General features: G+C 46.3%; 1 long non-coding RNA gene across 1 annotated transcript; it reads left to right on the forward strand.

The window, feature by feature from the left end:
- The first annotated feature begins 14,698 nt into the window (after nucleotides 1-14,698).
- On the forward strand, nucleotides 14,699-23,119 carry LOC109269583 (uncharacterized). Its single transcript, XR_008421817.1, has 3 exons — nucleotides 14,699-14,806; nucleotides 22,047-22,165; nucleotides 22,792-23,119. It is a non-coding gene; the product is annotated as an uncharacterized LOC109269583 (long non-coding RNA).
- Nucleotides 23,120-26,084: the final 2,965 nt, after the last annotated feature.

The raw sequence follows: 26,084 nt of genomic DNA on the forward strand, positions 1-26,084 counted from the left end.
ACTCGGACGCTCCCACTCACGGGATGAAGTAGTAGTACGAAGCTCTCATGGGACAGCCATGGCAGTGAATTTCAGCAGGAGAAGCAAAGGATACTGGCCATCCCTTACAAGTTCCCTCCTCTGCTCCTGCCCATGTTCCCATCTTGCACCCACTAACTGTGAGAGCCCCTACCTACAGACTTCCAAGGGTGGGTAGCTGCCTCTTGAAATAGGGAGGCTTTCTCCCAAAGGTCTATAAAAATCACAGCTGCTTCTGCTAAGCCTCTTTCTTTACCACCTTGGAGGCGGGGACATACAGTGATGGATAGCACACCTGCCTTCAGGGGTACTCAACCTAGCTGTGCCCCAGCCCTGGACCCACAGGCAGCACAGTTTTTTCCACTTGACAGAATTCAGTGTTGTGATTCCCATGCTCACCTCTCTCTACCTGATCTTCCAGGTAATGAGTACTAAGGATTCAGTCTCACCAGGTACTCAGTCTGTCCTGAGCCCTTCATGTATCCTGAGAGAAGCATCACGGAGTGATCATGAGCACAGAGCCTGATGCGCGACCACTGGGTTCAAACCTCAATTCCCACACCTGGGAGACGCGAACAACGAAAGCTCCCACTTCTAGCACCGCTGTGAAGTTAAAGGAGTTAAAGTATGTGCTCTGCTCGGCCCAGAGCTTTGTAAACCTTGCTTGCGTTTGCCATTTATCATTATCACATATCATCTAATCATCCCAACAGTCGGTGAGGGAGGTTTTATTATTATTATCAGCAGCAGGAACATCATCCCCATTTTGCAGATAACAGAAGGGCAGAGAGATTAAGGCACTTGCCCAAGGTAACCCTTAAGCGAATGGTAAGGCCGTCAAAACCGGCCTGAGATGGTCTGAGTCCAGAGCTGGGCTCCTTCACCACCAAACACTAAACCTTCCCCTTGGGACCACCTCGCTGACTAGGATCCTCTGTGACCCCAGATATTTTTCCAGGTCAAGTGCATTCTTTGCAATCCTGTGGCTGGTCCTAAATGCATAAACCCACCATCCAGTAACAGTGCTTACTGAATCGCTTCTTGTTTTTCACAGAGTCCTCTGACCGCTGATCCCCAATTGATTGTGGAGGCTGAGGGCAGAAGTTCAGAATGGGACTGAAGGTAGGAGTTGAAGGTGGGGCCAGGTGGTTATCAGGGCAGAAAGAGATTATAGGATGGAGCAGCCCAGTTTGTGTGAGAAATGTGGTAGATGAACGTTTCCTCCCTTCTCACGTGTCTTCCCCCACTGCAAAGGCTGGAAAAGTTCAGAATTACACTTCCCAGGTGCACGTGAGCTCTTGCCACCAAGAAGGAAGCAGTGAGGGGGCAGCCACACCTCTGTTGCCCCCACTATCTCTCCTGGCACTGCTATAGAGTCTGGTCTTACGATCTTGAAAGACACCAGTGTTCTTGGTGTCTCCTACTTTCGCAGCATGGTTCTCAAAGCTATTCATAAAAGCTCAGCATGGTGCCTTCATCCTCCTGAAGAATTCTGTAAACACTATTAAATCCTCTCCCTCCTAAACTAGCTAGGGACCCAGAATAGATTATGTCTCTGCTATTGAACCCTGACCAATACAGCATCTGAGAAGTAGAAACTTAACCATGACCCAGGTGGAACATGTCCCATTATCAAATACTCTCAAATATTTTATTTTATTTTTAATGTTTTATTTATTTTTGAGAGAGAAAGAGCACAAGCAGGGGAGGGGCAAAGAGAGGGGGGACAGAGGATCAGAAGTGGGCTCTGTACTGACAGCAGGAAGCCCCCTGTGGGACTCAAACCCATGAAGCATGAGATCATGACCTGAGCTGAAGTTGGGTGCTCAACCGACTGAGCCACCCAGGAGCCCCTCAATTATTCTATTTAAAAAACAAAGTAGAGAGGATAAGGTGAGAAACAATCCTGTGTCCACCACTCAACCTAATAAATAAAACATTACCAATAAAATCGATGATTTTTCATTTCCCTTTTACCCCATTTCCCCATTCAAAGCCCCTTCCTCTTGCCCCAGTGGCCTGCCATCTTGAAATGTCTATGCACGTGTTTGTATTTTTACTCCTTGTGTAACCCTACACCACATACAGCATGCTTTTGCCTGTAACCTTCTATAGTTTTGTTGTTGTTGTTGTTCTTCAACATTACGTTTTTGAGCTTTGCCAGTACTGATATTTGGTCACCTCATTTTATTCTTTTTAATGACTGGCTGGTATTCCATGTGTGCATATATTTCATGCACGATTCCATATAGGTTTGTTCTGCTCTTAATAAGAGATACAGTTTAACTTCCTAAGGTCTATTGTGGGTAGCATTTCAAACATCTTCAGAACAGACAGATTAACGTATAATATGCTTTTTTGGTAATAAGGACTAGTGCCCATGGTGACCAAGGCATTCACATTTATGCCTTAAAACAGTGTGCTAACCAAATAAATCTCATCCCTGGAACAGGATCATCACAGGGTTCCACTCTGGTATCCCCAAACATACCATTAAGGCTGTCTGTAACAAACAAGGGCCCATGACAGACAGTCGTCAACTTGCTACCAGGAAATGAAAATCAAGAGGAAGAGGATGACTAACTTCTAAGGTCCCAGCAGCCACGGACCCCAGGTTCTGGGAAAATGCTGATGAGCTCACTGACCAATCATGGAGAAATTCTAACACCTTTGCCAGGAATTCTGGATAAAATGTGTAGCTTAGCTTAAATGATTCAGGAGAGTTTATCAACCAGGGATTAAAATTAGTTACTTTGTCACCTAAAGTTACTGAATCAGAAAAAGTGGAGATATACTTGTTATGGTTCAGTTCGGGCCAGCAGAAGTACCCTTGTTGGCTTTGCAGCCAAGCCCACATAATTTCCCAGTCTGCACTTTCTGCATATGTGACCTTGGACAAACAGCTTCCTGTCTCTGAGCTCTGGATCCCTTGTCTCTAAATGGGAGATTAAAATAATAGTAAGTGGACATGGCTGCCTCGGTGCTTCATTCCACTCTTTTGGGTAACAGCAGCCACCATTCCTTCTGGGGAACTACCCCTCCCCCATTCGTAGTCCACACATTTGGGGTGGAGGCTCCACTCTTAGCTTCAGAAGTCGACGTGGGTCTCAGGCCTGGGTAACAAGATCACCCACTTCCCTGCCCCAACCATTGGTTCAAAGGCAGGTGTATGATGCAGTCAACGTCAATGAGATGCAATGAGACTTTTATTGGAACCGCAGGGGCTCTTTCCTGCTAAACTTGAATTTGGGAGGATGTGAACCTGGAGTGACAGGGAGTCGCCAAATTTTGGACCAAGAATGAAGCCCATTCAGCAGACTGCATTGCTGGGAGATGAAAAGAAGCATTATTTGAGTTCCTGGATCAAATTATAATGAAGGCCAAGATCAACTCTTGGGATTCTCAGTTCCTTATTAATCCACTGAAGCCAGTTTGAGTTGGTCTCTGGTCACTTGCAGAAGAGTTGGTCTTGCCCAACACTGTCTCACTGGGAGCTGTGGAGATTGACTGAGATGACATGGGAGGCACCTGCTGTAGCCTAGATTCCCTCCCTCTGCCTATTCTTGCTCTGAGCCAAAGCTATCTCCATTCGACTCCTTTAATTGTATGCAACCCCGAAATCATTCTGAGTTTCTAGAAACATCTAGAGACTATGGTATGTTAGAAACTCAAACAAATTAAAGATGCTTCACTTAGGAAAAACTGCTTGGCAAAATAATACTTTCTTGAAACACTCAAAGGCTGCCATATGGAAAAGAACTGAATTTCCACTTGAAGAGCGGAACTGGGTGACTGGGTGGAAGTTGGCGGAAGAAGCTCGGCGTTAGCGGGGGGAAGAAGCATTTGGTGATAAGCTCTGGGGTCCTAGGTCTCCCCTCACAAGAGACTTTCGTTCCAAGAACGGACAATCACTGGTTGTGATTTGTGGAGGGGAGTCATACTTCGAGAAGACAGCTAGCCGGATGACCACAGAAGCCCTCTCACTTACAGGATGCTGGGATTCTCAATAAAGTGCCAAACGGTGACTATTTATGCCCCGAATCTAAGAGTGTCTCCAATTTTTCCAGTGTAAGAGGGTTTTGAAGGTATGAACTTTTAGGAATATAGATGAAATATTCAAATGTCTGCTTATACTCATATCAGCCACATAAATCTTTACACTTATGTATTATGTAACACTATCAAATGTGAATTGAGAAAAGTTGCATTTTTCATTCTCGCATTTAATGAAATCACATTCAAGTCCTTCATATGCACTTTGACTTTTTTTTTATTACAATCCTTTTTGAACCATGTAATGTTGAATTTGTTCAACTGTTTAACTTTTAGAGCTGTGCCCTTATCACTGTGGAAAGCAACTCAAAGACAGATAATTCGGGCAGGAAAAATACCCTTTTTATTGTGAGTCTAAAACTTTCTAGCCCCTGACCTCTCTGGTCTCATTGTAACTGATTTTTAAGAAAATGACTTTTCTTTTTTTTTTTTTTTTTTAATTTTTTTTTCAACGTTTTTTATTTATTTTTGGGATAGAGAGAGACAGAGCATGAACGGGGGAGGGGCAGAGAGAGAGGGAGACACAGAATCGGAAACAGGCTCCAGGCTCCCAGCCATCAGCCCAGAGCCTGACGCGGGGCTCGAACTCACGGACCGCAAGATCGTGACCTGGCTGAAGTCGGACGCTTAACCGACTGCGCCACCCAGGCGCCCCAAGAAAATGACTTTTCTTAGAAACTCAGCTATTATAATAGAGCAGAATAAACCATACCTAGTAACTAATAGAATGCCCTCTGAATAAGGGAAGATGTAGGGTGTAATCCAACATGAGAAAAATATGAGAAGGAATATACCAGGAGATTAAAGGTTCTGGTTAGCATCTGAGTTTTGGATACGATGCACACACACCATAGTTTTATTTTTCACATTTTTCTATATTCCCAAGTTTTCTACGGCCAGCATGAGTAACTTTTACAATAAAAATAAACGTGGCAGTTATAGAGTATAAACCCCTGTTCCAGATTCTGTGAGGCTTACACAATGCAGTTGGGTCAGGGGTCTCGCACGCAAACACTTCATGTAACATAAATAATGGAAGTGGGCCAACCGCAATAGAACAGGGGGTCGGGAGGACGGTAGCCAATTGAAGACCGTTTTCCTAATTGAAACAGGGTAACCAGCTGTTGTCATGTAAGAATTTGAGCCCAGTGTTATCAAATGCTCTGAACCTGGATGGTTATTTAAATCTGCCCCACGACAAAATGGACGTTCAGTTTGCCCTTGTCTCTGACCTCTAGTTAGATAGGATTTCTGGTGTTTTTTTTTTCCCACTGAACGAGGTACTCAAACTTCAGTCTTCCTAGCCCTCTATTAATCTATTTCACCATCAGCAGTGGTGTGCCCAAAGTGTGTTCCATGGAACACAAGTCCTGTGAGATGTTCTGTGAAAAGAAAAGGAAGGGTTCCATGGTGAAATGTGTCTGAGAAACACTGCTCTTAAATTTGCCACCCAGAAATTCAAAGTGTACCCTAGCATTTTAAAGTCCCTGAAAATACATACATACATACATACATACATACATACATACATAAGTAAGTAAAGTCCCTGAGATGCCCTGCAGTTTACTAAACAAGTCGACTTTACTTAGCTTAGCATTTTCCAAACTCACTTGGCCACAGAATCCTCTAAGGGCATAACATGTTACTGCTACAGAGGTAGTGGACCATGGAACACGGTTTGAGTAACACAGATCCAGGTTATCTGGAGATCTTGATGGAGAACATGATCTAAACTAAATGAATGCCAATTTTTTTTTCTTCAGATGTGGAAATACTTGGAGTGTTGCAAAAAAAATAAGCAGAAAAAGATGCTGAGTGTATCACGATTGGCCCACGTACCACATAGTGACAAGTGTGGTCCACAAAGCCAGCCTTCCTGGGTTCCAAGGCCAAGCTCTGCCACTTTTTAGTGGTGTGACCTTGGGCAAGTGACTTAACTTCTCTGCACGTCAGCTCCCTTGACATAAAATGGAGATTCGTTATAGAGCCCATCTTAAGAACATGTAAGGAATGAACTCTGTGCAACATAGAAATATTCGCAGCATATTGTAGGCGCTTAGTAAATGTTAGTTACTGTTATGCTCACTTCCCTGCCCACCACATTGGCTAGTGCATAGCTAACAATAATGGCTACTATTAATATATTATGATCATATTTTAATAGCTAACATGTCTTAAGAGCTTACTATGTGCCAGACACTAAGCTAAATCAATTATCTCCTTACAAAAATTGCATTAGGTAGATATTACTGTTGATCCCATGGGGAACTGAGGCTTGGAGGGTTGGCGTGACTTGTCCTCGATTAAAGAGCTGGCAACGGGGGATCCAGGATAAAAGCCCACTGGATGGACTTAAAAGCCCGCCCTTGTAATTGCAGCACTCTGCTTTTTTAAAGGCCTGGTCTTCACATTTTAGAAAAGGAAGAGATCTCGACAGTGAGCTCCAGAAAATTCACTGGTGCCTCCGTTTTACTGAAACTAAGATCCAGAGGGGTTGTGTGATCCATGAGAGGTCAAGTAGATGGGTGCAGAGTTGGAATTATTGGGCAGGAAAGAAGCAAAGAAAGAGGGATGGGGAGGGCGACCCAGATGGGAGGGAGGAGGATAAGATCAAGCCTTCTGTACTGGCCCGTAAGGGGATCAGAATATGCCACCCCCAAATACGCCGCTTCGGCATAAGGATTATTTTGAGCTGAAGGCAAGTGAGAAACAGCAGTGGCAAGAAAAGCCCTTTACCCTCCCCCTTTCCATGTAAAAGCAGGGCATAAACTTCCCTTTGTAAAGGCGTACCCACCCTCCTCTCCTGGACTAGGAGGAGGAGAATACTCTTATCCCTAGAGATGCTACCAACTTGAATCTGCACCAACAACCCTTTCTGGAAGAACCCTTATCTTCCATGAGTTTATGCCATATGCTCACCTTTCCACAATTTACCACCCCAGAAGTCCCAACGCTTTCCCTTTGTCTTATCACTTCCGCACAGATTTTTCACTCTTTGTTAAAATGGTATATAAGCTCTCAGGCTTAACTGCCTTCCCTTTCTGTGAGATCCTTGCGTACGTGCAAAAATTAAAATATTAACAACAAACAAAATGTGTACGCCTTTCCTCCTCCTAATCTGTCTTGTCAGTTTAATTTGCAGAGCTCTGATCACAACACCTAAGAGGGTAGAGGAAAAAATTGTTCCTCCCTTAAAGCCACATCCAGGAAAAGCCTATTAGTCATCCATAAGGATCGGTAAGACGTCAGTTACGTCTTCAAGCCTGGAGCTTAGGAGCCAGTTTGGGTCTGGAGATGTATCTCCTATTCCAGACAACTGTGCTGCTAGATGCAGCTCCCATGTCAGGAGCCTTACTAGACACTGCCCCTTACCCCTTACCCCTCACCTTCCCTTCATGTCCAATGGAATCTCCAAGTCCTGTAGGCCCTACCTCTATGAAGCTTCTGTAGCATAGCCACCTCTTTCCACCCTCTTGCCGTCCACTTTAAGCAGGTCCCCCATCATCTCTCACATGGATGCCTCCACCAGCCTTCAACTTGGTCTCCCCAACTCCAGGCTTATCTCTTCCAACCCAACCTCCATATCTAGTCAGGACAATTTTGCTTATATGCTTTGTCTGCTTAAATACCTCTCCGTGACTTTCTTTTGCGTCAAACTCCATGCTTACTAATGCTTTCTTTGGCCCTTGCTCAGCTCCCCAGTCTCATATCCTCTAGCTATACCCCCAACTTGCAGTTCCCTGAGGAAGCCATATTCTCTCCCTTCTCCTAGCTTTGGCACATGCTGTTTCCTCTGCTCGGAGTACACCTTTCTATCCCACTAATTCGTATCTGTGTTTCAGATCTTCCTCCAGAGACCCTCTCCTGCACCCCCTTCCCTCCACCTCTGGGTAAGTTTCCCCCCAAGGATTCTCACAGCAGCTTGTACTTAACCCTCATCAAAGCAGTCACCGTGTTGCATTGTCATCGCCTTCCTTCCTCTGTCTCCCCCAACAGAATGGGAACAACTTGAGTGATGTGGTGCATTTTTGCACAGCCAACGCCTGGCACATAGTAGGTGGGCAAGAACTTTTAAAAAATTTTTTATATTTATTTTAGTTTCAGGGTTTTGTTTTGTAAAGTTTATTTATTTTTGAGACAGTGAGTGCGAGTGGGGCAGAAAGAGAGAGAAGAGAGAGAATTCCAAGCAGCCTCTGTGCTATTAGTGTAGACAGAGCCTGACGTGGCTCGAACCCACCGACTGTGAGATCATGACCTAAGCCAACATCAAAGTCAGGTGCTCAAACGACTGAGCCACCCAGATGGCTCAAGAAATTTTTTTTAAAATAAATTAATAAATGAGCAGGCAATTTACAGTAATATACCACTGCAGTTTAGAGCCTCATCACCCTGACTTCACTCGGCAATTATTTTTATTGGATAGTATTACTTCTAGACCGATAGTGTGAGTGCCAGTGCCTATGATAGTCACATTTCTTAGAATGTGCTATCTACGACATTTCTACCAAACTTTATATATAGCTGTTTGGCTCGTGTTACTTGGTTCCAGGGGGGGAAAAAAAAGTCTTTCCTCGTTCACATTCTGGGTTTCCAGCTTCTAGATGGGCTGTGTCATGGGCCAACACTGCCGGGTGCCAGCGAGAGGAGAAACTAGTTTGCTCATTCACGTGGAACATATTCATGGAAAGCCAATTCTACAGCCAAGACAAGGGGGGTGTTGTGTCTGTCCATCTGGGGCAGTTTTAATAAAGGAACCTGAAAACCAATCCTTCTTAACAGCCTCATCTGATAAAACTGGATGCCCCAAGCCAGGCCCAGACACCCTCACCTCAGATACTCTCCCTTCGGAAGGCCCGACTGCTAGGAATGAGAATCTGGGTTACCAGATAAATGACAGAACCCCTAGTTACATTTGCATTCCAGATAAATAATGAAAGAATTTGTAGTATAAGTATGCCCCACATATTGCCTGGGGCATACTTATACAAAAAAAAAATTTACTCTTGGGACGCCTGGGTGGCTCAGTCGGTTAAGCATCCGACTTTGACTCAGGTCATGATCTCACCATTTGTGAGTTCGAGCCCTGCGTCAGGCTCTGTGCTGACAGCTCGGAGCCTGGAGCCTGCTTCAGATTCTGTGTCTCCCCCTCTCTCTGCCCCTCCCCCACTTGTGTTCTGTCTCTCAAAAATAAATAAACATAGGGGCGCCTGGGTGGCTCAGTCGGTTAAGCGTCCGACTTCGGTTCAGGTCATGATCTCACGGTCTGTGGGTTCGAGCCCCACATCGGGCTCTGTGCTGACAGCTCAGAGCCTGGAGCCTGTTTCAGATTCTGTGTCTCCTTCTCTCTGTGACCCTCCCCCGTTCATGCTCTGTCTCTCTCTGTCTCAAAAATAAATAAATGTTAAAAAATAAATAAATAAATAAATAAATAAATAAATAAATAAACATAAAAAATTTTTTAAAAAATTACTCTGTTTATCTGGAATTCAAATTTAACTAGCTGCCCTATATTTTTATTTCCTAAATCTGGCAACCTTAAATGAGGTTGTAGGTGGGATTCTGGAAGGGCATGTTTTCCTAGCGGGTACCCTCTACTGCTAGGCTGCTCAGGGGTAATGCACAGACTTCACAGGCTGGGAGGAGGGATTTAGTAGTCAGAGGCTGTCTCTGTTCAGGGTACAGGGCAGTGTCATGTGGTGTGGGAGACGGAAAGAGGTTCCCAGACTCAGCTGCACATTAGAATCACCAGGTGGCTCTAAAAACATCTCAAAGCACAAGCCACATCCAGATCAGCTAAATCAGAATCTCCGGGGCTGGGACACAGGCTTGGGTGTTTTTTAAGCTCCTGTAGAAGATTCCATTGTATAGCCAAGGTTGAGAACCACTGACCTATGACTCTTTCTTCCCCCACCCCCCCAACCACAAGTCACATGCTAATCTTCTCCCTTCACAGGGTATACTAACTTGTCATTCAAGTAGCAACTAGTCACAGGAGGCTTGAGACCCTAACTGATGTAGAGTGTGTACTTGTAAAGCTCCAGGAACTGTGCCTGGCACTCAGGGAGGGCTCTGAAATGTCTGTCATCATTGGGAGACATGATTTTCCCCTCATCAGACTTGTCACTTGCAGTGCATAATACTTCTGCATACATTTCTTTATGGCATCTGCTCAATGATGCTCTAAACTAAAAATACATGTTGACCCATTTGATAGATAAGGACATTAAGGCTTGGGGAGGTAAGTTGGAAGACACAGAACCAGAGCCCTCATCTTGGACCTCCGAGTCAGGGCTTCCTCCCTCAGCTCCCTGGACCAGACAGAGTAGCTATTTCTCAGGCAGATATGGTCCTCCAAGGTCAGCCCCTTCCCCACACTCTGGCATCTTCTACATTGCTCTGTCCGCCCAGGCAAGGGGCCAGGTCCAGGGATGAACTTGTCTTTCCCCCCAAACAGTAGAAGCAAGAGGGCCCAGCAACAACCAGTAGTAGGGGATGACTGGCGGACCGTAGGGGGCCCTGGGAGCCAGGAGCAGGTTTCAAGTTTTTCTAAGCTACAACCATCCATCTAGGTCAGTGTTTCTCCAAATGCGTCCTATGGATCTCTGTTTCAGAGCCTCCAGGGGCTCTCATTAAAGTGCGGATGTCAGGATGCCTGGATGGCTCAGTCAGTTAAGCATCTGACTCTTGATTTGGGCTCAAATCATGATCTCATGGTTTGTGGGATCGAGCCCCACGTTGGGCTCTGTGCTGACAGCACAGAGCCTGCTTGGGATTCTCTCTCTCCTTCCCATCCTCTCTCTCTCTCTCTCAAAATAAGTAAATGAACATTTAAAACACGCAGATGTCTTCATCCCCAAAGTATTAATCTCAATTTCAAGAGAAGAAGCCCAGGAATCTGAATTTAACAAGCACCCCAGGGGATTCCAAAAATTGAGAACCTTACGTTCAGGTCCTGGGCAGGGTGGGGATGGGGACACAATAGTTCACCTGAACTTCTCTCTGTATCTTCTGCCCCAGACCCGAGGTGGAGCCCCCTCTCCTGGAACCCTGGCCCCAGAGCGGTGAACCTTTCCCAGCCAGGCCCCAAGCCCACCTCCCTTTGCAAAACTCGGCCTGATGTGAATAGGCACTCAGGCTCCATGAGGCCCCCGAGACCTCCTGAGCTGCTCAGCTGCATCAGCCTGTCCTGGGTTCAGGTCCTGCCTCTACCTCGTCTGCTCCTGCAGATCATTTTTCCTCCCCTCTCCCTCTTGGCAGGTGCACCCCCTTCTACCCCATCCTGCTGTGACCACCCTTTTCTCATTTGTAAAATGTAGTCCTTGGTTTTATATGATTCGGAGATCCCTTTTTGCAAAATATTGAGGCAGCTGGGTCCCAGCACCTGTTAGCCCCCCTTCTAGATGTGACACCCCTATCCCCTACCGCACACATGTATTTTCATAAAGTGATTATGGATGAGGACCCACAGGTGTCCACTGAAGAGGTATTTCCGGGAGCCACACTGTGGCTCTCTTCCCGCCCCCATCCCCCAGGAGGGTACCATGACCCTGAAAGAACAAGGCGAGAAGGTAATTCCTTAGGAAGTGTGAAGAATGTAAGATATGAGAGGACTTTGTGGAGAGGTGGTTTATAAAACCTAAGACTACGGAGACGACCCTCATTCAGTAATCTGCTGTGCCGGTCCTGGGTAAGAGAGGAAAGTAGAGTACAACATAATCCAGGTGGAAGCTGGGGGGGTTTCTTGAGGAATGAGCAGGATGCGGTGGAAGGAGTGAGCAAGGGCGGAGGCTTTGGTGTTGGATTCATCTGGGGCTGGGTGCAGGCCCACTGCAAGCTGTGAGGCCTTGGGCAAATTACTTAACCTCTCTGGGCCTCGTGCCCCCATTTATACATGGTGACAGTCCCAACAACCCCTCCTGGGTTTGTGGGGAAGACCAAACAAGATCATGTGTGTAGCGTGCTTAGCCCAGAGGAGTGGCACCTACTACGTGTCTGATAATGTATCCCAGAGACCGTGATTCCTAGTCTCTCAAAACTGAAAGCTCAGGGAGGGACGGGACTTCTAGACTGAGTCATTGATCAAAAGACAATTATAGGTTCTCGTCTCCAGGTATGAAGAAGGGAAGGAAGCCATGTGACTATGAACAACGATGATGCATTAAATACCTTGTAATCATGCATAATAAATAAGTGTTTATAGCCCGAGCCTAGACGCCTCCCCAACAAAGCAGCAGCTTTGATTCTGTTCAAATGTTCAAGCCTGTTCTCCCGGGAGGCCACGAAAGCTTGGAGGCTTTCTCTCTACCTGCCAATCTTCTGGAGGGAAATTCAGCTGTTTCACTAACAATAGTATCAACCACACCAGCAGCAATGGCAGTGCCCTCGTCTCAGTGATGGGCAGGCACTCATTTAATCCTCCAAGGCCCTCCGGAGGGTGGGCTGGGATTCCTCATCTCTACCTTCGAACCCTGGGGTTTGAAGGGCATCTGTCCCAGAGTCACACATCAGGTGTGTGGCCAGGCCAGGACTCGAACCTGGGCTGCTGAGTACTCTGTCATGTTGCCTCCTGACATCAGTCACAGAGCCAATGGGAGAAATGTTGCTAGGACAGGGAGAGGAGGAGAGAAGAGCCTAGAAAACTCTAAGGAGGCGATAACAAAAAGCTACTTCCTGAATCATCTATTCTGTGTCTGAAATTAAGAGCAAGAGGGATGAGGAGAACAGACAAGGAGCTTTGCATCGGGCTCTGGGTGGGGGCGTAATCTCTTGCTGACATCCTCCTTTCTCACATGACCCCTGTGATCTCCAAATCTCTCAAGAAGTTAAAACACTTTGCAAACAGATTAAAAACCAAACCACACCTCACTGGCTAGGAGAAGGGGGTGGGGGCGGGGGGGTGGGGTTAAAGGCAAACTTCCAGAGCAGAGTCTGACAATGACAGCCTGTTTGTCCAGGGCTGTTGGTATGAGGCCGCCATGCGGTGCTAGGGCAGGGGTGTTAATGCACCTTCTCAGGCCACTGCCCTGGGGGTTCTACGTGCTACACCCGCCCCAACCCGAGTGGGGAGGGTGTGAGGGGAAGAAGATGCCAGCAATGAACCGGAAGCACGAGGGTGACAGATGACTGAAGTGACCAGAAAGGAAGGGAAGGCCTTGCCCCGGCTGACAGTGGTAAGGCATGAAGGAAGCATGGCCGAACTTTCTGCACAGGATGCAGGAATCAGCAGTGGGATAGGAACCAAGCTTCTCCTGAGGCATCTCAGCCTGGGTGCCTGGCTCCCTCACTCGTGTGGCACCTCTCCTCCCCCTCCGAGCCCAGAGACCTCTTCTCAGGCCACAGTGAAGAAGGACACTTTCACGCTATCACATAGGAAGTGGAAGAAAAGCACTGCACAATGAGATCACCCACAATTCTGGAAACCAGAGTTTAGAAGACTGGAAGGGAGGGAGGGACGGTGGAAGAAAGGAAGGAGCGAGGGGGGAGGAAGGATGGTTGGTTTCAAGCTCGGAAATAAGTTATTAGTTGTTTTCTACCAAAAAAAAAAAAAGTATTCAAATCTAAGTCTAGCACAACTTTCTTTAGTTAGAAACTACTCTGTTCCACTTAAGCATATGTTTAGAGCTCATTAACTATGTTAGAGGGACAAAAGGGCAAACAGGAAGGGGGAAAACCCTTAAAATTCCAGGCATTTGGTCATCCACAAAAGACTGCTAAATTCTAAACCAGCGTACTGATGGTGTAGGTTAATAAGGAGTGGGAAAGCTTCCTGATGGTGTAAACCAACAGAAATTTTATTTTAGGGCCCATTTAAAGGACTCACCCATACACACCCCAAAAGGGTGATCAGAACCAAAAGCATAAATATGATAAGAAAGACAAAGACTCACAATGTATCCTGGAATCTTTTATGACTCTGGGAGCAACTATCTTTCCACAGCACAATCCTTAGAGCCACTTGATAGACAGACCATCACATACTTGCCAATAAACACTGACTCTGCGGTCAGATAGCTCCAGGTACAAATTCCAGCTCTGCCTTACCCCTACCCTAGCTGACCTTGTGCAAGGCCCTTGATCTCTCTAAGGTTCAATGCTCTGAGCTGTAAAACAGGGTTCACAGAGTTGTAAGAAGTAAAAGACGTTTAAATAATGATCGAGCACCTGTTATGTGCCAAGCCCTATTCTAGGCAATAGGGATACACAATGAACAAAGCAAAGGTCTGCCTTTGTGAAGCTCACAACAAGAGGGGCAAGATGAACAACAAACATGTAAACAAATAAAGGCAGGGTAGATCAGATGGTGATGCTGGGTGGGGGGCAGGAAGGAGTGGGAGCGAGGCTGTTCTTTTATTTAGGAGATCAGGAATGGTGCATGGTAAGGAGACACGAGGCAGTGAGTCATGCATATGTCTGGGGGAAGAAGGTTCCTACAGAAGGAGCAGCAGGACAGAGATCCTGGGGCAGGAGCCTGCTTGTTGCCTTCACGTAACACGGAGAACACCATGGCTGGAACAGAGTGAGCCAGGCGGGGCAAAGAAGATCAAGTCGGACAGGTGTTGGAGTGGGAGGAGGCAGAAAAGAAGATCTGGATTTGGCACTGACTGAGCTGGGAAGCCAATGGAAGGGTATGTTTGGCTTCCATTTCGAAAGGATCTCACCTTGTCTGTTGCAAGAAGAAGAAGCTGGAAGGGGCAAGAACAGAGAGACCAGTCAGAGGCCATTGAAAACACCTCAGGTAAGCAGTGATGGTTGTTTCAGGTATTTGGGCTGAGCACCTGGAGGCACGGAGTTGCAACTAAATGAACAGAGGGAACTTGCAGGAGGGGAGGCTTGCAGAGAAGAAATCAGGCTAGTGTTGGACGTGTTGAAGTTTGAGAAGTCTACTAGACGAGCAAGTGGAGATTCAGAGTCAACAGTTGGGTATATGTGCCCACAGGCTTGGCTCTGCTCAGCCAGGGACTAAGTATAGACAGAGAAGAGAAGAGTTCAAGGACTCCAGGTCTTAAAGGTCAAGGAGATGAGGACAAGAATCAAAGGAGACTAGGAGTGGCAGGTAAGGTAAAAGGAAAACCAAAGTCCCCAAGGAGTCTATGCCAGGGGTCAGCATGCTTTTTCCATAAAGGGCCACATAATAAATATGTTCAGCTTTATCTCATCTCCGTGGCCACCACTCAACTCTGCCACTGTACCATGAAAGCAGCCATAAGTGATATGTAAATGAATGGGCATGGTTGTGCTCCAATAAAGTTTTATTTACAAAAAAAAAAAAAAAAAAAGTGGCAACCTGGATTTGGCCCAGAAGCTCTAGTTTGCCAAACTCTGATCAAGGCAAATGGCACCCCAGGAGTCGTGGAGAGTGGAGACAGAACTGAAGATGTGGTGTTCTGGAAGCCGAGTAGAACATTAAGTGGGACCAGATGCTGCTGACAGGTTGAATCCCAGGAAGGAAGAGAAGCAGCCATTGGCTGTGGGAACACACTGGCCATGGAAGACCTCAACCGGAGCAGTTTCTCTGGCATGATGAGGGTGAAAACCGGACTGAAATGGGTTCGAAAGAGGATGGTAGGAGAGCATGGGCGTTAACAACTCTTTTGGAAAGTTTTAGTTCCCAGCAAAAAGGAGGCACTCGATAAACGGAAATTCCTCTTCCATAAATGGACCCCTAGTAGAGCGGCTATAATTTATATAGAACTGCAGAGTTCCAAGGCACGTGCACAAGGTAGGGGAGTTTCAGCGATGGCAACTGGGCATTTTCATGTTGCTTCAACTAACTCACGTCAGTTATTTGGATTCACAAGAAAAACAGAACCTTGACATCCGAAGTTGAGTTGGAAGCCATTCTGAATTTGATGGTATGATCCCCAGGCATCATGCAGACAGGCCACTGTATCACAGATCCCAAACATGGGTGACTGTCATTTATTTATGTCCTGCCCTGAGACTTGAAACAGGTATCTGGACCATGGTTAGGTCAAGTCCACACCCAGCCAGAATATTCCATTCTGAACTCAGAGAGCAGCCTTCACAGTCTGTATGGCCAAGTGAGTTTTTCATTAACTGGGGAGAGTTATTGGCATGGGGGACATCTAGTGAAAAAGGCTAAATTTATGCCACATGTTGTTTCCCTGGGAGCCCAAACTATTTCATACAGATTACCTCATTGATCTCCAAAGCCCTTGTGTGAGATTTAGAATTATTATTTCTTTTTCATCTTGACACCCAGTCTGTAGGAAGGCAATAAATACTACATTCTGATGTTTATGATGTGGGACTGAGGACTATGTGGGTAAAATTTGTATTGCAGCTCTAGCCTCAGAGAGGAACCCGGAGCAGGGAGATGAGTAAAAGTTTGGTCTAACCATCTATACTGGGCATGTTTCCTGAGCCCATCTACCTTCAGCTCCTGCTGGCATGGGGGAACCACATTTTTTTACCTTATGGCCCTGCTTCCTTCTGTGTTCCCCTGCCCTCACCAAACTACAACTCACGGGACCCAGAATGGATCCTACCCTCAGGATAGTCAATCTGTTAGCTGACCTGAAGCCTACGTCTATGCTTGGCATGACCTGATGATCTGGACCAATGCTTGCCTCTCTTGGGAAAGCGTACCCCCGATCAGACACAGGGAGACGGAGAGGAATGGGCACACAGGGAGAGCCCCATCACTGACCGTGCAACTCTAAAGTGAAGATCCATGAATTTCTGGATGCAAGAGGTCCCAGGCACCATCTTGGATACAGACGCCCAGCAGATCTATTCTTAGGGAGCCTGGACCCCGCTGCCATTCCAGTTCTCAACTTTCCAGGAGATTCTGTCTCCATCAATCACTGCACATATAGACCTGAGATTAGGTCTTCTTCCTCTTTTTTTGAGGGGGGAGTGGTTTTGGGGGGCAGGTGAGGAATAGAGGACTCCAAAGGATCTTTGCTCCTTGTAGCCAAACGTGCTCAACACAAACCCTGATAAAGCCGACCCACAATGTCCAAGGCTTGGGAACCCCAAATAAGAAACTGCTTAAAAACAAACACCAGGTAGAGGGGACAGAGTCAGGGTGTTCTGGGCCCTGTGCTTTTGTCTGTCCTCTCCCCAAAGTTCTGCACTGTTCTAGGGCACCTCTATTGCTTCAAGCCCAGAGACTCAACCTGCACCCGCTCCTCATTTGTTTCAACAAGAATTCACTGGGCACCTACTATGAGCCCACCGGTCTAGGCACTAGGGCTACTGGAGTGAACAAGACGGACTCAGTCTCTGTCCTCCAGGGCTACAATCTGGAAGGAGAAACAGACCACTAGATAAACAAGTACATTATGACGTTGTGTGGCCTCACAGAGGAAATTGTGGGTAGAGGGAACCACAGAGCAGGTGAAGCAAATCCCGTCTTGAGGAAATCATGGAGAGCTTCCTGGAGAAAGTGGTGCCTAAGCCAAGGCTTAAAGGAAGGGTTGTGATCACTCAAGGAGGAAGCAGAAGGGTGTGTGAGGCAGAGGAAGCCGCACTTGCAAAGGCCAAGCCAAACCAGAGTCCTTTGAGCAATCAGTCAGGTTAAGGTAACATAATCCAGGGTCCTTCACAGGGGTGCCCCAGTGGGTGACTGAACTAGACACACTCCTAAGTTCATTGTCACCCACAGAGTCCTGATTCTTGGTGGAGCCTGGGATTCAGTCTGGGTCCTCCTCAGAGCTGACCCAAATTTCCAACCTGGGCCCAGAGAATTTTTCAGTCCGAACAGCAGAGGAAAGCAACGCATTCCCACTCACAGGGCCCCAGTCAACCAGCCCTACAGCAGAGTGCAGGGGCTGTGGCCAGAAACTCTGGCCTATCTGCTGCCGGTGCAGGAGAGAACACACTAGGGCATGGCTTCCTTGAGGGGCAGGGACACCAAGAGATGCCCAGAAGAGGGATAACGGCACGTTTTCCCTAAGGGTCTACCTTCCACCGTAGAACGTTGCCCTGAGGTATGTCCAGGGATTGATTCCACACATCTCGCCGGCCCAGAATAGGTAGGGAAACACAAGATCTGGACTTCTTGTGTCCAGAATTCAGCTTTCTACCCTGCTCTGCTGTAGAGACTCTCACCTGCACGCAGGCGCACACACACACACACACACACCCTCCTTTCCCGTCATGGTGCTATGAGTGAAGTGGACTGAGTCTGCGGTGTAAAAGTCGTTAAGTTCCTACTGCAGGTTAGCGTGGGGAAGATAGCCCAGGAACCACCCTAGGCTATCGGCCACGGAATTCAGCTCATGCCCCAAAATAAGTGTTCACATACGCCAGGGAGGTACTTTTTTTTTTTTTTTTTACCCCCTTTTACAGGTGAGGAAACTGAGGCTCAGAGTAACTTGCCCTACCTCACCCAGCCAGGAAGTAGAGAGCTCTGATTCTGCTAATCTGCTACTAGAGGTCAAGGGCTAGAGGTCAACAACTACATCTATTTAACTTCCTCTGTGTAGCCCTTATCTCGGCACCACCGGAGGCCCCATACGCACACCCTGTAAGTGGGCTTTAATGCTGACTTGCGTATCAGATAGCTCTTTACTTCTGCTCCCACCGCTTCACCCTCTGCAGCTGAGGCTCCGGACCAGAGAGAGCAGCTTAAACTGCAAATGTTTGTTGAATGAAATAACGACTAAAGGACCGTTCCTTTTGGCTTCAGTGCCCTTCGCTTTCCACCTCTGCCCTGGGCTCCTCTCCCAAAGCGTCCTACCTCCCGAGACACGCTTGCCTCCACAAAGATAGTCCTTTCCACTTTCTGCCCATCTCCACTGCCGACACTTGTTCCTCCCCCACGTCTCCACAGCTCCCGTTCTTGGTTGGACTCAGGGTTAACACTGCTGCTCTGCCCCTCACTAGCTCTGCGGCTTTGTGCAAAATTCCTCAACCTCTCTGAGTCTCCGCCAAGCTACTAGCCCTAACTTCTAATGGTAGTGGATCAAAAAAAAAAAAACAAAAAACAAAAAACAAAAAACAAACCAAGGTAGAAATTCATGTGACAGTGCCCAGCCCATAGTAGGTGCTTAAAGTGTGTTTGTACTCTTCCCCTTTCCCCTCCAAGCATAGACCTTTGGACTTTCACACTTCCACTCCCTCTATTCACACATAATTCCTTTTCTCAAAATATCAGGAAGGCACATGATTTTCTTTTATCTTAGAACTGCTTCTAAGCCACCACACAGAGTTGCAAAGCCATAAAACAATTAGCAATAACTCTGCTATCAAATAATTAATTATCAGGGAGTATAAATGTGTGCCCAAGGCTCCAATTTACAGACTAATAAGAGGGTTTAGAAGCTTGCAGTTCTCTGAAGGCTTGAACCAGATGGTTTCCTGGAAACTCAAATGGGAGAGACACACAGCTGGAGGCTACTTCTGCCTGGAGGCCATGCTGCCGGGAAGTGGCCAACGGGACTCAGGCCTGAAAAAGCTGGCACCAAATTCCAGCGATTGAAGTCTGAGGCTGCTGGTTTCTCACCAGGGATGGATAAGAGCTCTGGGACAAGGGCTTGTAAATGGGCTAGTGGAAATCTGGAAAGGTTAAGAGCCCAGTGCAAAATCAGGGTGGTCCTAAGGGGTGAAATTCATGAGTTTGGTTTTTCCACCTTGGGCCCAAGTTGTTATGACCACAATAGAAGTCAATGAGTCTGAGTTCTTGGAACTGTCTTACCGGTCAGAAGGCAAGCTCTCCAGTTCTTCCTTCATTTCTCTGCCAACTAAGATTTTTAGATCAGTCGTAGAAATATCCCAAGGGCCCCCTCCCCTCTGTCTTTAAGTCCTTCAGAGTACTTCAGCAAATGCTTGGACCCAGATGACTTACCAAGAAGGACTCTTTACTTAGGATTTCCCGAACACTAAACGTTCTATGGAACCCGAAGAGAAATGTTGGGAAAGTTAAAAGTTAAGATGTTTCAGTTCTGTCCAATTTCTCTTGAGGGTCTACTCCTTGAATTTTAAAGCAAATACATCTATAGTTTGCAATATGTTATTCTTATGTAATCTCTCCAGACTCCTAACCTTTAAGAAAAAAGCCTGGAGATAAGTCAAATGGTTTCTTTCTACTATAACTTAATAACACAAAGTTTGACCTGAGAGAGAGTGACTTTTGGGGCAAACACTCCAAAACTTTCATAACAGAATGAGTGTTGTCTTCATAGTGGTTACCTTCAGAGATAGGTTTCAGCTTGGATGGGGTTGCAAGAGCCCAGCCACATTCTGCAAGTCCTTCTTGAAGACTCCCTTCAAGGCCAGACACTCCTCAAAATCTACTTGGGATTCCAAACAGCATTGCAAGACTTGTCTACTCTGTACTAGTCTCCAGATTCGACCACAAATGGTTTTTGTCTATTTCCAAACATCAAATCCACCTCCAGAAGATTAAGATTTGCCATCTTCAAGGGTGTGCTGACATCGGAAATGCACCGTGGGCTCTGAAGGTCATTCTCGAGAACGAGTCCCTAAATGTGAACAGTGGGAGCATTGTTTGAAAGTGAAGCTTTCCCGGGTGGTAACTTGTAAGACCACATACCTCATTTGTATGCACCGAGTCACAAAACACCAGACCTGGAAGCGGCTGGATGGCCGGGCTGGGACGAGGGTGACGGGCAGCTCCACGGAGTCTGGGCCCCAAGTGCTTCACTGTCCACACTCTAGTCCCAGCCCTGCATCGAGACTTTCCAGCTCAAGTTTAGGCTGTTCCTTGCTGCCCCATGGCTTTGTTAAAAGTATCAATCACGTTATTTTATATGCACATGTTCGGAATGGGGTTCTAAACAGTGATAATAGCAACAGAAAGAGAAAGCCACTGTGCAGGTTTATGTTGGGTTGACCTCCTCCCACAACCCGGTAAGATGCTCAATGATCCTGATGAAATGAACTAGACTTGAGACACGATACTGCAAAATGTATTGTACCTGAGAAATATGTTATTCCTGTTACGGTGACCAGGGTTAGCCACTGGTGCAACCCTTCTGCCTTGCAGACAGTGCTGAGAATCACCAGTGCACTGCTATTTTTTTTAAATTTAAACTGTTACTAGTATTGATTTGTCTGAATACTAGCCTACTATTAAACACTGTAAAGTACTCTGCTTAGTAGATTACCATTAAAATTCAATCCCTGCCAAGTCAGAGGGAGAAGAAATGAGAAATGTATTTTAAAAAAAATTTTTTTAAGTGCATTTATTGAGAGAAGAGAGGAGGAGCAGAGAGGGGGAGGAGAGAGAGAATCCCAAGCAGGCTCTGCACTGCCGGACAAAGTTTGATGTGGGGCTCAAACTCATGAACCATGAGATCATGATCTGAGCTGAAACCAAGAGTCAGACGCTAAACCGACTGAGCCACCCAAGTGCCCCAAGAAAATGTGCTCTGCCAGAGATTGGTGGAAGTCAAAAAGAAGGAAGAGTTTGGGGCAAATCTGAGAGCTGAACTGATCGAAAGCAAAATTGCCTACCTCATGTGACAGTAAATTGGCCGCCATGCAGGCATTCAAGTAGAGGTGGGATGGCTTTTGGGGGGATGGTGTAAGGGTTTCTACAATGAGCTACAGACCACCTCCCACCACCCCGTCCCTCTCCATAATTGTGTTTCCAGAATTCTATGACATCAGCTTATAGGATGAATATCTTCATAACACAGAGGTTACCACATTCTCTAAATAAACCATTAGCCTCTGCCTTTTTGCCTGTTTTAATAGAGCACATGTTCTTAGGTTTTTTTGGTTGTTTGTTTGTTTGTTTTGTTTTGTTTTTTATCAAAACTTTAAGGCCTGTTGATGCATGGAGCCTTCCTGATTCCCCAGGGGAGGTATTGACTTCATATCCAGTTCCCACCTCAATAAGGACAGGCTTTGCCTTCACATCAGATTTCTTCGCATCGGATTTCTGAACAGCGATGGGCACTGATGGGGCAAAGAAGGGGCATCTCGGTAAATCTTCATGAATAGTCTATAACGCAAAAATTCGGATCTGTGTTTTATAAAAGAGGAAACTGGAGTCCTGGAAGGTCTGGTTGTTCAGGATCAAACAGCTTGCTGGTGACTAGCGGGCATTCTTCCCCAGGTCCGATGGCCCCAAAGCGCCTGCTCTTTGCATTCTACCCAGGTATATGGGGTGTCCGCGTGTGTACAGATACTGCTCTGAGCCATCAATCTGCGTGCTGTTATTTCACTTTCCACTGTGCAACCCAACAAAACAGCTAAAGCTTATCAAGCGGTAGCCACGTGCCAAGCTCGCCCATCATAAACTCGTGTTACCTTAGAAAGGAAGTACTGTCATCACCTCCACTTTTTGGATAAAGAAACTGAGGCATAGGGAGTTTAAGTGACTTGTGCAAGTCACAGAGCTGGGGAGTAGTAAACGCAGGGCTTAAATCCAGACTTTCTATCATCAGGAAACAGTCCCCTGCAACCTTACCCACGAGGCCACTCTGCTTCTATTTTACTTAAGGGCGAAGAGTCACTTTTCATTTCTCTAAATCATCCAGAGCTGCTGGCGTCGTTCTAGGCTCACAGTAGGGAATTAATTAAGTGTGGTATTAATTGGTAAATATGGGAAGGATCGCGGAGGGGAGGAGATGGCTGATGACTGAATGGAAAGTTAACTAGAACAGCCTTGTGGGATGGTCAGAGATCAGAGATGTCGTAGAGCCGTGCAAAACTGATGCAGACTCAACACCCTTGGAGGAAAAGCTGTGGTTGTCCAAATGCAGTGCTGCCTTCTCATTTCAGAAACCTAGACACAAGGGTTCGAAGGAGGAGACAGCTTCTAAGCAACCCCGCCAGATCCGAAAAACTGGCCCTGCCTGTCTGCTCTGATGCTGAAGTAAGATTAAATCAGCTCCTTTGTCTCTTCGATCCATTTAGTAAATATTTCCTGAGAAATAACTCCATGCCAGGCACTGGGGACAAGTGCAGGCCCTAATGGAGCTTACATTCTGGGGAAAGGATCAGAGTAATGAGTAATATATGATGTGTTAGGTGGAGCTAAATGCTATAAATTCTGAGTTAAAACGATGGGTGGGCAGTGGGGTGGGATGGTGGGGTGTATATTAAGTAAGTCAGAGATTCCTCTGTTCAGGTTGAGCAGAACCTGAATGAAGTGAGAGGGCAAGCAATGCTAATGGGGAAAGGGTGTTCAGGCAGCCATGCAAAGGCCCTGGGGTTTGTTCAAGCAAGAGAAAAGAGGCCCCGTGAACTTGCAGCAGGAGCACAACTTACTCTCCTGAGATCAAAACCAGAGTCAAAAGGGATCTGAAAGTTCCAACGTGGCTCTCCAAACTTGGTCAAGGCACACCTGGGTGATTTGTCTGCATCACAGAAAAAAGAGCAGGTACATGATTAAGAACAGCTCATATCTCAGGGCACCTGGGTGGCTAAGTCGGTTGAGCCTCTGACTTTAGCCCAGGTCACAATCTCATGGTTTCTGAGTTTGAGCCCCACATCAGGCTCACTGCTATCAGTGCATAGCCCGCTTTGGATCCTCTGTCCCCCTCTCTCTGCTTCTCCCCTCTCTGTGCACGCACATACACGCTCCTTCTCTCTCTCTCAAAGATAAACAAAACAAAGCAAAAAAGAACAGCTTATATCTTTATTTCATAGTCTTAAAGTGCTCCTACACACACAATCCCTCGGGACCTCACAACCTGGAAAGGTGGCCACTGTGCTCCTCTCACACGTTAAAGAAAGGTTAAGTGGCTGGCCCAAGGCCACCCAGCGACAAGGCAGGTTCAAATCCGTACTCCTGTCTGCATTATCCTCTCCTCAAAGCCAGGCTTCATCTTCTCTCACTGCAACCACCCTCTGGCCCAGAGCCTGCCAGAGCCTTCTAGATCCACAATAAATGCCACTTGATGCTGTTGACGAAGACTGTCACAAAGGGGGCTTCCCAGAACAGATGAAGTGGCAAAAGCAATCAGAATTTGTCCTGGGCTAGGCAGGGTGTTGAGTCTATTCTTGGCATCCTACAGATGGAAATTCTAAGACCCAAAGAGGAAAATGACCTCCCCAAGTTCCCAGAATGAACAGAGATCTCGAGAGTTTATGCCCAGTTCCTCCGCACAACTTCCCTGGAAAAGAATATCTATCTGTATTTCACTTCTTTGAAGAGGCACGAAGCAAAGCAACTAAGAAATTAGGAACTTGGTTCCAGAGTCAGGCAACCAGCCCTTGATCTGAAACCTTCCTACTTTTTCTCAATGTGGCTTAGGTAGAAACATATTCTTTGAAGACTCGGGTGGGGTTTTTTTGTTTGTTTTTGTTTTTAAGACTATTTTTTTTTTTTTTTTTAGAACAGTGTTAGCTTCACAACGAAACTGAGAGGGATATACAGAGATTTGCCACATACTCCTTATGCCCACACATGTATCGCCTCCCCATTATCAGCATCACCGGCCCCGTTGGTACATTTTTTTTTTTTTTTTAACCAAGGATGAACCTACAATGACACATCGTAATTGCTCCAAGTCCATGGTTTACCCTACAATTCATTTTTGGTGTTAGTACATTCTATAGGTCTTGACAAATATATAATGGCACATATTTGTCGTAATAGTAGCATACAAAATAGTTTGAGTGGGGGCTTCTGGGTGGCTCAGTCAGTTAAGCGTCCAACTTCGGCTCAAGTCATGATCTCGCGGTCCATAAGTTCGAGCCCCGCGTCGGGCTCTGTGCTGACAGCTCAGAGCCTGGAGCTTGTTTCAGATTCTGTGTCTCCCTCTCTCTGACCCTCCCCCATTCATGCTCTGTCTCTCTCTGTCTCAAAAATAAATAAACGTTAAAAAAAATTTTTTTTTTTTTAAAAAACAAAATAGTTTGAGTGCTCTAAAATCTCTGTGTGCTTTACCGGTTCACCTCCCCCTCTACACCTCTATCCCATCCCTGGCAGTCACTGACCTTTTTACTGTCTCCATAGTTTTGCCTTTTCCAGAATGTCATATGGTATGGAATCATATGGGATATAGCTTTTTCAGATTGACCTCTTTCACTTAAGTAATAATGCCCTTAAGTGTCGTCCATATCTTTTCATGGCTTGAGAGCTCCTCTCTTCTTAACACGGAATCATCCGCCGCCTGGATGTGCCACGGCTCCCTTATCCATTTACTTACCAAAGGACGTCTTGGCTGCTTTCAAGTTTTGGCCATTATGAATAAGGCTGCTTATCAACATCCATATGCAAGTTTTTGTGTGGACATAAGTTTTCAACTCATTTGGGTAAATACTAAGGATGATGATTGCTGGATGGAATGGTAAGAGTATATTTGGTTCTGGAAGAAACTGCCAAACTGTCACCCAAAGCGTCTATTCCATTTTGTACTCTTTCCAGCAGTGACGGAGAGTTCCCCTTGCTCCGCCACCTTGTCAGCATTTAGTGTTGCCAGTGTTCCAGATTTTGGCCATTGTAATGGGTCAAAACTTGGTTCTCACATATGTAAAATGGAACTATTTTACAGTGCTTGTGGGATGAAATTGTTGTATTCAATAAGGGCATGCAGATAGCCAGTGCGACACGGCACCCGGCACAGAGTAGCTGCTTAGTAACTGGCTCTTATTATCCTTATTATTTATATGAAATGCCTAGTCTCTGCCCAACATTTTGCATATCTTACCTCCTCCTTACCTCCTGTTGCAAGAGCCGTGAAAGGTAAATATTATTATCACCAAATGCGGATGGGAACAATTGTCTCAACAGCAGAGCTCAAGGAACTCGTCCGGGGGTATGGGCAGCTCTCAGAAAAATCTCCTAATAGCTGTGATTTCCCATGACCGCACCCACAGTGACTTTGCTCCTCTAGGGGAGCCTGTGTGGGGAACAGCCAAAGACTATGCTGTCTTTTGTTCTCAGACAAGGTGTGTTGAGGTCTCAGTGTGCCTCTAGAAGGGAGAGGCCACATTCTGTGGCAAAGGGAAAGAACATGAGCTGCCAGCACATTCCATGTTAGGACTTCCTCTTTGTTTAGAAATCATTCTGCCTTGATTTGTTTGTTTCTTTTAAAGAATAGGGAGACCCTTCTCCTTGACATCTG

Source organism: Panthera pardus, unplaced genomic scaffold (genome assembly GCF_024362965.1).
Source record: "Panthera pardus isolate Hobbes unplaced genomic scaffold, ASM2436296v1 HiC_scaffold_13, whole genome shotgun sequence".
Lineage (NCBI taxonomy): Eukaryota > Metazoa > Chordata > Mammalia > Carnivora > Felidae > Panthera > Panthera pardus.